The 14,622-nt window shown below is 42.8% G+C and overlaps 1 long non-coding RNA gene across 1 annotated transcript in view; it reads left to right on the top strand.

Annotated features, from left to right (window-relative positions):
• The window catches only part of LOC147702975 (uncharacterized), a 414,955-nt gene that overhangs the window by 353,658 nt on the left and 46,675 nt on the right, over window positions 1-14,622 (top strand). The window contains exon 2 of the long non-coding RNA XR_015297557.1: window positions 6,898-7,048. This is a non-coding gene — a long non-coding RNA (uncharacterized LOC147702975). The remainder of the gene's footprint in view (window positions 1-6,897; window positions 7,049-14,622) is intronic.

Below are 14,622 nucleotides of genomic sequence, written 5' to 3'. Positions count from 1 at the left end.
ATCAAGAACCAAGAGCTAGGCTCCAAGTAATGAGTATAGAATCTTGTGCAATTATTATATCGAGAGGAACGAGATAGGGATCTCCCTGCTCCCCGATATTATTTGCTTTGTACATCAACCCTCTGATTATTAAATTGTTACAGACCCAGGAAATTAAACCTATTGCTGTTGGTGTGTATGAAACAAAAATACTAGCTTACGCCGATGATGTGGCAGTATTAACACCAAACCCTGCTAAGGCAATTCCAGAAATAGAGATAATTACCCAGTTAATTGGTCAATACTCTGGATACCTTCTCAATAGAGATAAAACAATTATTTTATGCACCGATAATATTGACTATGATGATCCTAGAAAAGCAGAAAAAGCTACGTACCTTGGGGTATGTTTAAGTCCAAAGATTGAAAATATTAGCATATTGAGCTAAGAACCCCTACTGAAGGACATAAGAAAAGATCTTACGAGAGTTAATAGTCTGCATTTATCAATCATTGGTAGGGGATATTTTTAAAAAACAAATGTACTCCCTAGGGTACTATATTCGTTTTGAGCTATTCCCTTAATTATAGAAGATAGTATTCTTAAAACACTTGAATCACAAAAGTCTAACTTTGTTTGGCAACATAGGAAGATTAGGAGGTCTCTGAAATATTTATCCTTACCACAAAACAGCGGTGGCCTAGCAATCCCTAATATGATGTTATACTACTGGGCTGCTCTTCTCCATCAAATGGTACCTCTTTTTAATACCACTGCCGCAACCGAGAATACACAGGTTACAGAAATACCTTCCATTTATGAACTATCAATTTGAAGGAAAGCTCAAGGGCTCTTGCTGGGACAACTAGAGCCAACCTACTATAAAAAAGTTAAATTCAAAGTCATCCTTAGTGCTTGGAAAATTTGGAGCAGGATTTCTAGATACATGGCAATCCCAAAGTTTAATAGATATACCCCTCTGTGGCATTTTTCTTTATTACCCCTACAGGCTAATGACGACTTGGCCAAAAAATGGGAAAGCGCGGGGGTTAGAACAGTATGGGATTTTTTTGGGGGGGAAGCAAATACCAGGTACTTGAGCCTACAGAGAGATTTTGAAATTTTTAATAGTGATTATTTTAAATTTATTAAGGTTAATACTATCCTTAACTGAAAAACTCCAAGGATTACATTGGAAAAGATCCCATTCTTTGATATCATATGTAAGAATTCAACTAGAATTGGAACAATATATGGCTTGCTTCTTGAAAAACTTAAAGACGACCTGGAATACACAAGAGTCATCCTGGGCTGGTAAACTCGCTAATCCCAATGTTGACATTGACATGAGCCTATTTTTAACATCACGACTACTCTTATCTTCTAAGTTAAAAGCCCAGCTTTACAAGACTATCTTTAATTTGTACTATACCCCTGCTAAGCTGTTTGCATGGGGTAAAAGAATAAACGATTACTGCACCAGGTGTGGATTGGGGCCAGCTACCCTGTCACATATGTTTTATGACTGTGTTAAATTAACATCACTTAAAAGGATGCTGTCAGGATTTTGGGAGGAGGTATTTGGGCATAGTGTGGTGGAATCACCTACTCTTCTTATTCTTGGCTATGATAGCACTCTGGGGTTAAGCTCGGAGGAAGAATCATGTCTTTTTGTGGGGACAGCAGCTTATAGAATATTATTGGCAGCTCACTGGAAGGGTGTGGATCCACCAAGCTTTCAAATGTGGTTAGCTAGGTTTTTGGAGTTGTATAATCAGGAAAAAGCCATCTGCTCAACCAGAGGGAGAGACTCTAGTATGCGTGGTAGTAAGATCTGGTCTCCAATTGCGGCCTGGAGTAGGGATGTAAGAAGGCTATAGGAAAAGTCGCACCCGCTATAATATGTGTGTTATTGATGTCTCTTAATGAACTATGTATTTTTTTAAATACTGTCTTTGCTTTTTTTACGGTTGACTATGATTGCTGCTGTAGTGGTTCTACAATTGTAGAATCCTAGAATCAGTGCCTTTTTTCTAGTTCTATTAATCATGAAGGTATTTATATATTTATTTACTGACATGTATCTCTATTTACTATATGTAATAATTGGAGTTGTTTAAATAAAAAAAATCTAAAAAAACACTTATGTTAATATTTTTTTGATAGGGTCATTGAGTTATTCATAATATCATATTAATTATATATAAGGTAACAAAAATGCTTATAACACTTTTTATTATAACTTTGCAACATGCTATACAACAGCCACACTACTCAACAACATAGCTTAAATACTCTGGCAAAGCCAATAGCTCTGACTAAACACTTATAAGATCCCAAAGGCGAGACCTCTTGGCTATGCAAATGCTTGTTTTGCAGATCAGGCACCCCTAAGATAGGCCTTAGAAACCCCACAGGGAGGGTGCATTGTATTCAAAAGGTAGGATATGTACTTTTTATTAATTCTTTATTTGCTACTGCATAATATATCACATTATGCAACAATCTTTCCAACAGTATACAGCCTTTTATCTTTCCACCCTCAACAGATTAACCAGATTTAGATGATAACTGCTTCACAATACTACTTCTGTAATGTATCGGAGATCACTTAAATATTACCGGCACATAGAAGATGCGAGAATCATTTATGAGGTGATCAGTCCATAGTACCACAGCTGGGTACGTCCAAGTTGTGTAGCATTGAGCCTAGAAAACCTAAATCCCGCCCGCCCCGCTTCGTACGTCTCCTGGTTCCTCTGTTTAAAGGACAACATTTCTTGGCGCGGAAACAATCTCGCCTGGGATATTATGCTCGTATTTTACTGACTAACCTGTGTGTTCCTCGGGGTCTATTCCCTATCTGATACCCCCACAACCCTCCTCCACATGATCCGTATCTACGAGTTGTCTGCCTGTGATGTCAGCAGCTCCATTTCCTCTAGCGCAAGCAGCATCCGTTCCCAGTCCTGCGCAATTGGGTATTATCGCAGTCCCTTCTCTTCCTCTCTATGCAAAACAGTACCCTCCGCTCTGCCCCACCTCAACAGATCTGACCGCCACACTTCCAGGTCCGGATGCCTTGCGGACTTCCACCTCATGGTTAAAGCTCTGGTTGACAGCAGCAGTGATAGATCAAGGAACTTCAACTGGGCCTTATGGTGTTTGGGGCGTTTCCGGTGGCCTATCAAACAATATAACGCCTCCTCTGGCACCTGTAGGGCTGTGACTGTACGTAATATATGACAAACATCCCCCCAATATCTACACAATCGTGGGCATGCCCATAGCATGTGAAGGAGGCCGGCTTCGTCTGCAACTTCTACACCATATACTCTGTTGTGTATCTGTTACTATATTTCAAGTAATGGTGTAAATGTGAATTCTGTTATTGCTATATGCACAGAAAACAACAGCTTTTGCCTAAAAACCTTTCTCTACCGTCTATCCACTCCGCTAACCATGACAATTTGTAAACGTCTGGGCACAGGCTTGTGCCCATCTCCAAGAAATTGTTGAAGGTATCTCCTAATATTGTGGTTCTAAATTAAATATTAGACCTCTGCCCGGCTGGGCAAGTCAATTTACAATATAGTTTCCATTGTGTCTATATTTACCTTTTTACTATATCCCTCCTTGCATAGGACCGCTGTTGTCTTTACTCATATGTTCCCCGAGGTCCTGTGCTGACTCGATTGGGTGCCCTTGTTGTTTTTTATAATTCGTCTGCATTGCAGCGGGGACAGCAGTGGGGTGAGTCCGGGAACATTCTATGTAGCCTTTGTGGGGTGAGGTACGCCCTATGTAGTACCATAGCATGTATAAATTTGAACTTAACGTTCCTGGACACCTTCCTGGGATGTTCAAGGATAATCTTCCAGGCACCATCTGCTATAGCCTCCAGTGTCCAGTTGTCTCTGAGTGCATTAAGAGATAAGGCTGCGTGCTCCCTGATCCCAGTGTAGAGCCATCTCACTAAGTGGCCTCCAGTCCCCATGTAATAGAGTAGGTGTACCAATTTGTGTTGTGTAGGTTTAGTCCGCTGTGGGGCCCACGTACGTCGTATATAGTGTGATACCGTGGCATGCATAATGTATAACCTTGGGGGAGCCCCAGTGAGTTGCAAAAGGATTCGTGGTCTAACCGCGTGTCATCTCCAAAGAGGCCACCCACCGTGTCTACCCCCACCTCCAACCAGGGTTGCAGTCTACGTTGTGTCAGTCGTCCCTGTGGTGTTGGGATACCCACTAGAGTGACGTTGTCTGCGTAAGGCTTGGTCTCAGACGTGTACGCTAGTGCTTTCCCGCCAGCACATCAGGGCTGTGTGCAGGAGAGGATGGCAATCCCGGGGGATCTTGGTCTTAGGTAAAAGTAGGGAATGTAGCTCACCACGTACCAGACGGTCTGTTGTGAAGCCGATCTCGTGGAGATTCCTGCCCGCCACCCATCGTGCCAGCCACTGGAGCTGACTGGCGTAGTAGTAACCACGCAGGTCCGGCACTCCAAGGAAGGTAGGATATGTACTTGTGAGTTTTAAATGTCCTGCTAGTGAAAAACTGCTAAATTCGTTCTTCACTACAGCAAGACCTATCTCACCCTTAGGTTAGCCTTAGAGCTACCTGGTAACAGTGTGCCAGTGTATCTTCCAATTGGCACTAGATAGCACATTGGAGTTTGGTGTCTCTGGGCTCACAATTTAAAAACACATCTTTTAGTGGAGGTGTTTTTTACATTACAAGTCTAAAATATCACTTTTAGAAAGTTGGAATTTTCTTACTTAACCATTCTGTGCCTCTGCCTGTCCCTGGAATACACATTGGGGTTGCATGACAGTTGGGATTTGTGAATTCACTCTAGATAGTCACACACAGAGGGAGCTGTGGTGTGCCCTGCATATCCTGATGGCCCATCACCAGACTGATGAGCCTTCCTGAGCTAGAGTGGTGTGAGGAGCTGACACATGCACCTGAATGGGACTGTACCCGTCCCCACACAAAGAAGTCTCCACCATCGTAGTGTGTCTGGAGTCAAGGCCAGAAAGGGCAGAGACTTGTGCACAACAAATACCTTTATTTAAAGACTCCCTACTTCATGGTTATAAGTACTGGACCTCTGATACCATATACTCTGAACACTTCTGGACTGAGGGCATTTTGCCAGGAAGAAAAGCTGTTGTGCTGCCAGGTGGGACTGCCACTTTGCTATTTGCTTTGCTGTGTTTGCCTGCTGCTTCTGTCCTCGGAGTGAGAGGACTGGACTTTGCTCTCTACAATATGCTTTCTAAAGTTTCTCCAAGGGTTTGAATTGAGCTTGCATCTGATTGGAAGACTCATGGCCATCAAAGATTTCACCTGTAGCACCAGGGCTCATCTGCTGCGAGCCCTACTTGCCAAGTGGTGCTACCTCCAGTTCCTGTGCCCTTGGAAGTGACTTTATGTGCTACAAGAAGGAACAGATATATAGTGACTTCGGAACTGGCACCTATCTGCAACTTTAATGCTGTGCAGCTGCCTGCACCGAAGCTACGGTCCCCGCTCGACGTAACGACTGCAACTCACAGTGCAGGCTCCGAAGATGCTCCTGCGCCTCTGAAGAACTACCACTGTGGAAGTCCAGAGCATCGTGTCATCGAGGGCCATGATGCACCACATCAACACCACCTCAACTCCGATGCTGCAGTTCAACCTCGTTGCAGTGGAATCGAAGTCTTGTAGTTCTAACCCCAACTTCATCATCGACCCCGCACAGCAGTAAGGAACTGATGGTCATCTTGGCAACTATCGCATCACCTCCCCTGGGCCCACAACGTCCTGGGCTTCACTAACTTCCCAACTTTTCACCGCCTCCAGGAGCCGATGTTTCATTTGCTTCAAGGATGCCTCACCTCCTTTGTGCAATGCACTGTCTACAAGCACCAACGTGCCAATGACCTACAAAGCAGTAAGGACCGATCACAGCACCTGGCTCCGCAATGCGGCTCCTTCCCTGCATCCTAGATCTTCTTTGATTTTTGACACATTCAAGGTACTGTGCCAGGGTCTGCGTGACTCCTGTATCTGGCCCATGCTCCATTGCAGTCAGACTGAACTTGTGGATTTATCCCAGTCAAATGTGACCAAGTAGCTCTAGTTTTGAGCTATTCTCTCCCAAAAGCTATAACTTTATTTAATCATTGAAAACTTTGTATCTTGTGTATGTTGGATTTTTGTCGATTTGATCTTGTTTTACTCAGATAAATAGTGGCTATTTTTCTAAACAGGTGTGGATTACTTTTGTGGTACTTTCCCTGTGTTACTCTGTTTGCACGCAAATACTTTACACATTGCCTCTGGGCATAAACCTGACTGCTCTTGCTAAGCTACCAAGGGGGTGAGCACAGTTATCCTTAGTGTGCACATTGCTTACCCTGACTGGAGCGAGGGTCCCTACTTGGACAGGGTGCCAACGACTGACAACTAGGGACCCTGTTTCTAACATTCATCATAGTCAGTAAAGCACAATTATACCATCAAATCATTATATTAAGAGTAAACAAACAATGACTATAAACAAACAAAAAGGGTTGCCGGTTTATTTGTATATTGGTCTAGTCACCCATATGGAAAATTATGGCAAGGTCTCTAGATGAAGAGCAGAATCTAGAGTGCATCTTTGCTGATGATATCACTTTTCTAATCCTATACAAAAAGGAAATCGTTGGGTTACCTAGGTATAATAACACTTATTTAAATATTGATACTTTCATCTACTTTTCTAAAGGTTATCAACTATGTACATACAGTTTTGGCTCCTTATTAATAGCCTTCATAAGGATATGACATAACTTCCTTGATGTATGTGTTTATTAAAATCACAAATTGTCCCATATGATTAGTCTGTATTGCCTGATTTAATCAATAGTTTCTTCGCTTTTCTAGCCACATTGAAGGAAGGCCCACTTTCAAGGGACATCGGAAATGCAGCTACTGGGCAGCTCTCTCAGCTAGGTCAGCACAGCCACGGCCATCTTTGGATTGAGAAAAATGTGTGGGTGATGATGGGTTCCCACATGCAGAATGTGTGATCCACGTAAGTTTTTAAGTCTGCGTAGATATCATTATATGTATTGCCTGTTATGCCACTCTGCAATGTAGATTTTGTTATGTAAAGTGAAAAAAATGAAGTATAAAATAAAAGAGCGGCAACCTAATTGATACATTGTAAGCAGAGTTTGAAATCGACACACTGAACAGCCACAGAAACATCTATATCCTTGAAGAGGTAATCTGCCTGGATCTGAAAATCACTCTGTTGGCCATCCAGAACCGCAGTGCACTCCATCAGTTCAAAAATATCCTCATGGAAAGATGTGAATCAAAGAGCATGTTAGCTGGCGTAAATCACACAAACAAACTATTGACAATTTATTTATTTTGAAAGTTTTATAGAGCACGAACAAGATCCTTGCGGATATCAGAGCGCTTTACATTGAGCACTATTAGATATACAAACAAATAAATGTCGGACAGAAAAATCACGTATACATAACATGTTGTGCAAAAGCAGTATGATACATAACAGGAAAGAAGCCCGATGATTCAAGTCAGGGTCAGTTCAGTTCAGTCTTTAAACATGGTAAAAAAGTGGGAGCTATTGATCTCATAATATAATTAATCTATGATCAGGTGTATTTTGACAAGAGAATCGCTTTAACTTCCTTTTTAAAAGATGCGGAAGAAGCATTCATTCTGGTTTCTGGGGGCAGTGTATTCCATATCCTGGGCGCCATCCCTGAGAAGGATCGTTTATAAGTTTTCCTCCTGTTGAACTTTTGGGGTTTCAGTAGTAGGTTTTTGCACTCCTTGAGGATCTTACCCCACCCGAGATCGTCAGCTTCTGTGCTGTTCTATGATGTATGGCCCTATGCGTCATGCACACTATTTTACAATAACTTATAGAGAGATATAAAAGCCGAACATAGGGGCATATTATCAAGGGGGTTTATCTCCGCTTTTTTGGCTTTAAAAGCCTAGAAAGCGGAGATAAAATTATCTCCCTATTACCTAGCTGTCGCTAACACCAGTTAGCAACAGCTAGTAGGAGATAGCGACCATCTTGGGCTTCACTTTGCATGTCAGTGATATTTATCACTAATAACATGCAAAGTGGGCGTGCCAAGATGTTAGCGACTGGAAACAGTTGCTAACATCGCTATCTCCTATTACCAACTTTTGGAGATATTCGCGCTAAGCGCGAATATCTCCAAAAGCTAACACCTGCCCTGAGCAGTTCTTAGCCATGTTATCCAATGGGAGGTGGATAACATGGCTAAGAGCATTAGCTCGGTAATGCATGAATATCGCGAACTTTTCAGCGATATTCATGCATTGCGGCCGATTTTTATCGCATTTGCGATAAACCTTGGTAATACCAAGGTTTATCTGCGATAAAAATCGCCGCAGCTCAGCAGTAACTTTTTGTCTCTAACCAAGCAATAGCGATAATTATCGCTATTGCTTAGTAATATGCCCCATAGAACTTCTGCCTGCCGGGCATGTCTCCAAGCAAGAACCACAACCATGAAGGGCCTTTTAGCATTGCAAGAGCAAAATACACGAATTTCATGGTCCATTGGAAGGAATGAGAACTGTGAAATGAACATGCTCATTGCAATTTCAAAGTGAGTCAAACAGAAATTTTTAACCAAGGAAGTTTAACCACAGGATTTCAGGAAGTGGAAACATCATTCTGGACAGAGCAGAACGAAAGCAAGCAGCCACTTCTGATACCACGGCATGAGCGGGAGCAGGAAAAGTAGTCCAAAATAGCCAGATAATATTGACACAGATAGGACTGATGGATCAATCCAGGACTGTGGATGGATCCTGCAATGACCTACAAAACAGTATTACACCTTCTGGCTGTTTTATATCAGCAAAATAGGCTGCTGAAAGAAAAGAACAAAATCAGTAGAAGAGGGTAGCTAGTTCCCAAGTCTGTGGCGTTCAAAAAAGACCACAAATTCTCAAAGTCCATCATACAGTTCAAAGTAGTGAGAAGACCAACGAGGTCAGAAGCTGATGAAGCCAATGGAAGCAAGGTGCAAACTTTACCCACTAACTGGGCGAGAGTAAGAAAACGGACGTGACCTTCGGCCGAAAATTAATAACATGGCGCATTGACGGAAACAAATGCTCTGATGTCAGCTTTACTGCCCTGCACTTTGCCCTACACTCTCCTACTTCCACCACATCATCTCTCCTCTCAACGCTATCCTGTACACATACACTTCAGAAAGAATGATTTGTGCCTCACAATCCCTTGCAATACCTCTTCCTTTTAAATATGAGGAAATCAATGTGCGTACTTACAAGCCATTCATGGTCAAATACTTATTAAAATATGAAACTTCAAATTGACTTTTTCCATTGAAAACCCCACTAACTGTATGACCCATTTAACTTTGAGTGACATACGTGTTTACCTCTACAGTATTCCTTTGTAGGACAGGTAGCTTTGCTAGAACTCCAACAAATGATCCTGATCAGAGCTGACCGTTTTACGTTCACTGAATTACGATGGTTGTCCATTCTTTGTTGATAAGAGTTTTTTTAGGCACTATACAAAACCACATCCAAAACGTACTGTTGGCAAATTGCTTCTAATGGAAATCAATTACAGTCCAACTAACAATTTGCTATCCCAAAACTATGTAAGATTGAACACTTCATTCATCACCCATATCTCACCTGTTCTTTTCTCTTCGAAGTACCTCTCTGTAAAAGCGAGGAGCATTTCTAAACCAGAGTGCATCATGCATGGTGTTGTCCCACCAGGAGACCCGACCACCTTGTACAGAAACTGTCCATTGATGGGAGTCTGCCTGTCCTTCAGAGTAAGGGCAGCCTCATCCTTGGAACATGGACCCTACGAAAGCCTTCTCTGGGCTTGCGGATCTCCTTCCCACCTGACATTGGGACGAGTTAGTCCTATAGTGCTTAAAAAGACTTGAAAATGGTTTATTTCAGCGACCGTTCCAACAAAAAGACCTTGGTCTCTTTGCTGTCATTTATACAAATGCTCGAATGCCTCTGTATGCCCTTTACTTTGTGTTTTAAACTCAATTTATGCTATCTTTTCTCTATTCTGTATCTTATATTCCTGTAATATTACGTGCACTATTAATTGATATGTTTCCCTTTTACTATTTTATTATATTACAAATCGTATAATTTATTTTCCCTGCCTGTGTGGAATTAAGTCCATGTGGAGCGTTCCGCGACCCATTAGGTTTTGTACACACTATGCAAATCTGTCACTAATTAAATACGGCAGGTACAATGTACACAAAATGAAAATATCTTCTTCAAACATTTGCATTGGATGATGTCTGAAATGAGTGTCTTATGTTTGTTATGTGAATTGCATATGGAAGTTCTTTAGGAATGTCGGGGAGGCAATCCAAATACCTATTGGGCAGGTAAATCACGTGACTTTTGAGAAAGACGTTTATGTGTAACTATCAGGTGTGGTTTACTCTGCTATACTTACTCAGTTAATACTCATCACACGTATGTAGCTTGCATTGGCTGGTTAAATATTAAAAGGTGTGGTGTTATCTTGTATACCTAGGATAAGCAGACATTTCCAGTAAGCATCTTGGTTTTATGTGTAGCACTAAGGCGTGCCAATGTTTTATTACTTCTCGCGAAGCGCAAATATAGGTAAGAGAGCAAGTTCCAATACAGGGACAAGTGAAAAGGGCAGGGACAACCTGGTTGAGGAGCCATTGCTACTCACTAGTTGACCTCTCAGCTGGCTAACAGGAATGAGCATGAGTGGACTACGGACATTGCAAGTGGAGAAGTACGCAATACCTTGCAGTTGTGTATAAAGTGTAATGTGTATAAAGTATAGGCGACCAGCCCTGCACTACTTCCGTTAAAATCCATCACTATGCCACCATATTTAAAGGTGGGTGCGGAACTGGTTACAAATCACGTAGGGGCTTATTTACAAGCCCCCTCCACCGCCAGTGCATCACTCTTTGTGACGTACCGGCGGCGCATTTTCTGCCTTATTTTTTCAAGGACACGAAAAGCCACCCTGCTTGGCTTTTCCTGCCCTTGTGCGGCCTCGTTAATACGCAGCATTTTGCATGAAAGGGGCATTCCATGGGTGTTGCTGTGGGTGTTCCTACGCAACGCCCATAGAACCTGACACATTCCCATATTTACTAGAAATCGTAAACCCGGAAATGCATCTGAATGCTACTCCTTCATAGGGGAGGCATAGGGAGGCGCAACAAATAGAAATGTATTCATTTCTCCTCATTTATTTCCTCTTTCTATGCGTGCTGCATTCTGCAGTACACATAGAACAAGGAAATTACCTCTTGTGATTGTTTATGTGCAGGAAGCAACACCTTCCTGTGCAGCAAGGTGTCCCTTCCTGCACATAAACAGTCATCCCCGTGACCATGGTGCAAGGGTGCCTGCATCAGCGCATGGCAGCCAATTGTGCCCAGTGCAGGGGAAAGCACAGGGATGTGGCATATTATTGTAAATCTGTTGCATCCCTGTGCTTTGAAAGTGCACCCAAAGGGCTTGTAGTGCTGAACTCGGGCACTTTCCTGTACATGAGCTCCTCAGTACCTACACTAGACATGGAGACACCAGCAATGGAAGATGTGAACTGAATGGTGGGTGTGCAATAATTCAGTATGTAATACAAAGGGGTTTGGGGTCAAAATATGACAGGAGCTGAAACACCATTGCTTTGCACAAGGCAAAGGCCATGATAATCCTCACAAAGTTGGCGCAACTGGGAGGAACAGTGGAAACCCTCTAGGATTCTATGCAGGCCCAGGTCTGCTCAGATCAATCAAATTAGCACGACCTGCCTTAGCTTTATGTGGAATCCTGCTTCCAAAACAAAACCGGAAGAACAACAGACATGCGCCAGTTAACATGCGCCACAGTGCGCCACAGCTCCGCCAGCCATGGTGCGCCGCATTTATAATGCGGCGCACCATGGTGCAAAAACGGCACAGATGCGTGCGTGATGCTTCAAGCAGGCGCAGGCTTTTGACGCAGCATTGGCTTAAAAGTGACTGAGTGAAATCTCATAGATTTCACTCAGCCACTTTTGCGAGGCGCACCTGCCCTGGAACGCCCACCCTGCGCCGGAACGCCCACAAGCAGCGCAGGGCTTTACAACGTGACGCATCTGCCTAGATGCGTCACGTTGTAAATCGTTCGTAGGGATGCGCCACGTTTACGCCGCCTTGCGTGACGCAACAGCGGCGTAAACGTGGCGCAAGGGCCTCATAAATCTTCCCCATTGTATTTCCACCTATAATACTTCATGTCTGTGAAATAATATAGATTATTTAATTTACCCTTTGACAGTTCACAGTGAGTAGATATTTGTACTAGAGGATGTGCATCATGTACAAACTTCACACAAAGCACTCACTGCACCTGCCTGCAGGTGGATCTCTGTACCCCGTTAAAGTGCAGGCAGGTGATGCATGCACGGTGAAAGCCAGAGCCGTTGCATTTTTGCGTCTGCCCTGGGAGCAGAGCAGCATCAGCATCAGTCCCACACACGAGTTTAAAGGTGCACCGCAGTGCAAACAGGGACAGGGCACACTATCCATAAAATGGCACCCGGGTTGCTTTTTTAACTCTTGCATCGCACACATTATTCTTATAACTCTTTCTGAACATTTCCTAAATCACAATACATATTGTAATAGACATGTAGCTGAAATGTACCATGATCCTCAGTCTCCAGCTAGTTTCATGTTGAAATGTTTCTGAATCCATGAAGACCTCCCAGTCAACGGTTACCTTCTGTTCAGACGGAATCAGGACACCAGACTATGACACATAAACGAAGGAAGACTTTGCTATGTCGTTGAGAGAGCCACGTACTGATGATGGCACTGCCATGTTGTTGCTGGAAAGCACAACACACTCACCACCGAGCACCAGTTAGGCTCATGGTACAATGGCTGGTCTCAATCTCAGCATTATTGAAGAAAGTCTCCAACACTGACACCACTCAATATATAATAAATTGATACTTGTATAGCGCACTACTCACCCGCAAGGGTCTCACGGCGCTTGTACGAATACTGCTGTGGAACCCGTCCTGGCTTTCCCTGTGAGGCGTCCACTGCTGGGCACCTCCAGGGTGAAGGCCTGGCATCCGTAGATTTGTGGAGATTAAGCAAGCTATTGCCCAGAGTTGCAGAGTGGGACTCCATGATTGGAATAGGCACGAAGGCGAGAATTATCAGGTCCGTGGAATTGTGAGCCCAAGACCCGCCGAGGTGGGGAATTGAACCCTGGTCCCGGGCTAGAACTCTGCATCAGGGTCTGCCGCTCTAACCATTAAGCCACACTTCTCCACTCCATATATCTAGAGATGCCTAGAAGCATAAGAGAGCCATACTGTGCCAGGAGCACGCAGCCACTGTTGTCAAAGGTTACTTGGCATACCTTCTGCTACCTGGGAATCCATTCATAACAGCATGAGGTATTACATGCCTCAACAGGGCATGCTGTAATTGACAATATGTCGGTGGTATCAAAGCTTCATTTGGACAAAATAAAATGGGAATATAAGCAGACTTGGCTGTGACAGTGCTTAAACGTTTTGTCAGAGTGTGATATTGTTATGGGATTGCAGCGGGTCATCTAGGTGATGACGCTTTTGCAACCAACCACACCCATGCCAGTCGATGCATCTATTTTATGTTAATTTGATGTATCATGTTGCCTGAGTTATGATCCTTGTTGTACTCGGAGATAGTAATACACTTTATTGCAGTAGAGATAACATTGGTATACAGTAAATTTAAAAAGACATAACAACATGGACGTCGATTTATCAAAATGCCTCGGGTAGTGGAAGTGACATCACACACCCTCTGGCCTTGATTGCATTACAGAAAGTGACATCATATGACCTTTGACCATCACTCTTCCCAGAAAGTCAATTCACAAGACAGTAACCCTGATGACACCACAATAATTGATACTGCTGATGTTTCAAAATAACTGCATGGTTAAGAAAACATAGCAAAGATTGTTGAAGACAACCTTTGGATGCTGATATGATGTCCTAAAGCAACATTACTTGTTTCACTTTGGATTACATGAACAATTATGTGTTTATCTGCAAGCAAGATAATACTACAAAACAGAACAGCACTAGGAATCTAAACACAAACTGTTGTTAGCTTTTATAGTGTATACTAAAATGAGAAATCAATAGATAAATCATTTTAAAAGAAAAAAAGATATAAAAGCATAGTAGTCACATTCATGTGTGTTAATTCACATCGATAATTTATTTTCAATATGAACTGTATTGTTGGCTTAAATAACCCTGTGTTGCTTTTTTAATTTACAAGGCATTATCACTTGTATGAAGAACAGAGTTGAAGGCTTTTTTTTAACAAATAATTTGTTCTTGTATACTCCACTACGGCGGAGGAGCTTTGCTCTAAAAAAACAACAGGAAAGGAAAAATAAAACGATAATTAATACTCCTTTTATTTTCCCTTTCCAGCCTACTGCCGAGTCATGGGGCGGGACCTGAGAGTGACAGGCACTGATGGGAGTGGCAGAACACTCCCATCACTGCGCATG

Source organism: Lissotriton vulgaris, chromosome 7, assembly GCF_964263255.1.
Source record: "Lissotriton vulgaris chromosome 7, aLisVul1.2, whole genome shotgun sequence".
NCBI classification, from domain to species: Eukaryota; Metazoa; Chordata; class Amphibia; order Caudata; family Salamandridae; genus Lissotriton; species Lissotriton vulgaris.
This window is presented reverse-complemented; position numbering and strand designations above follow the sequence as displayed.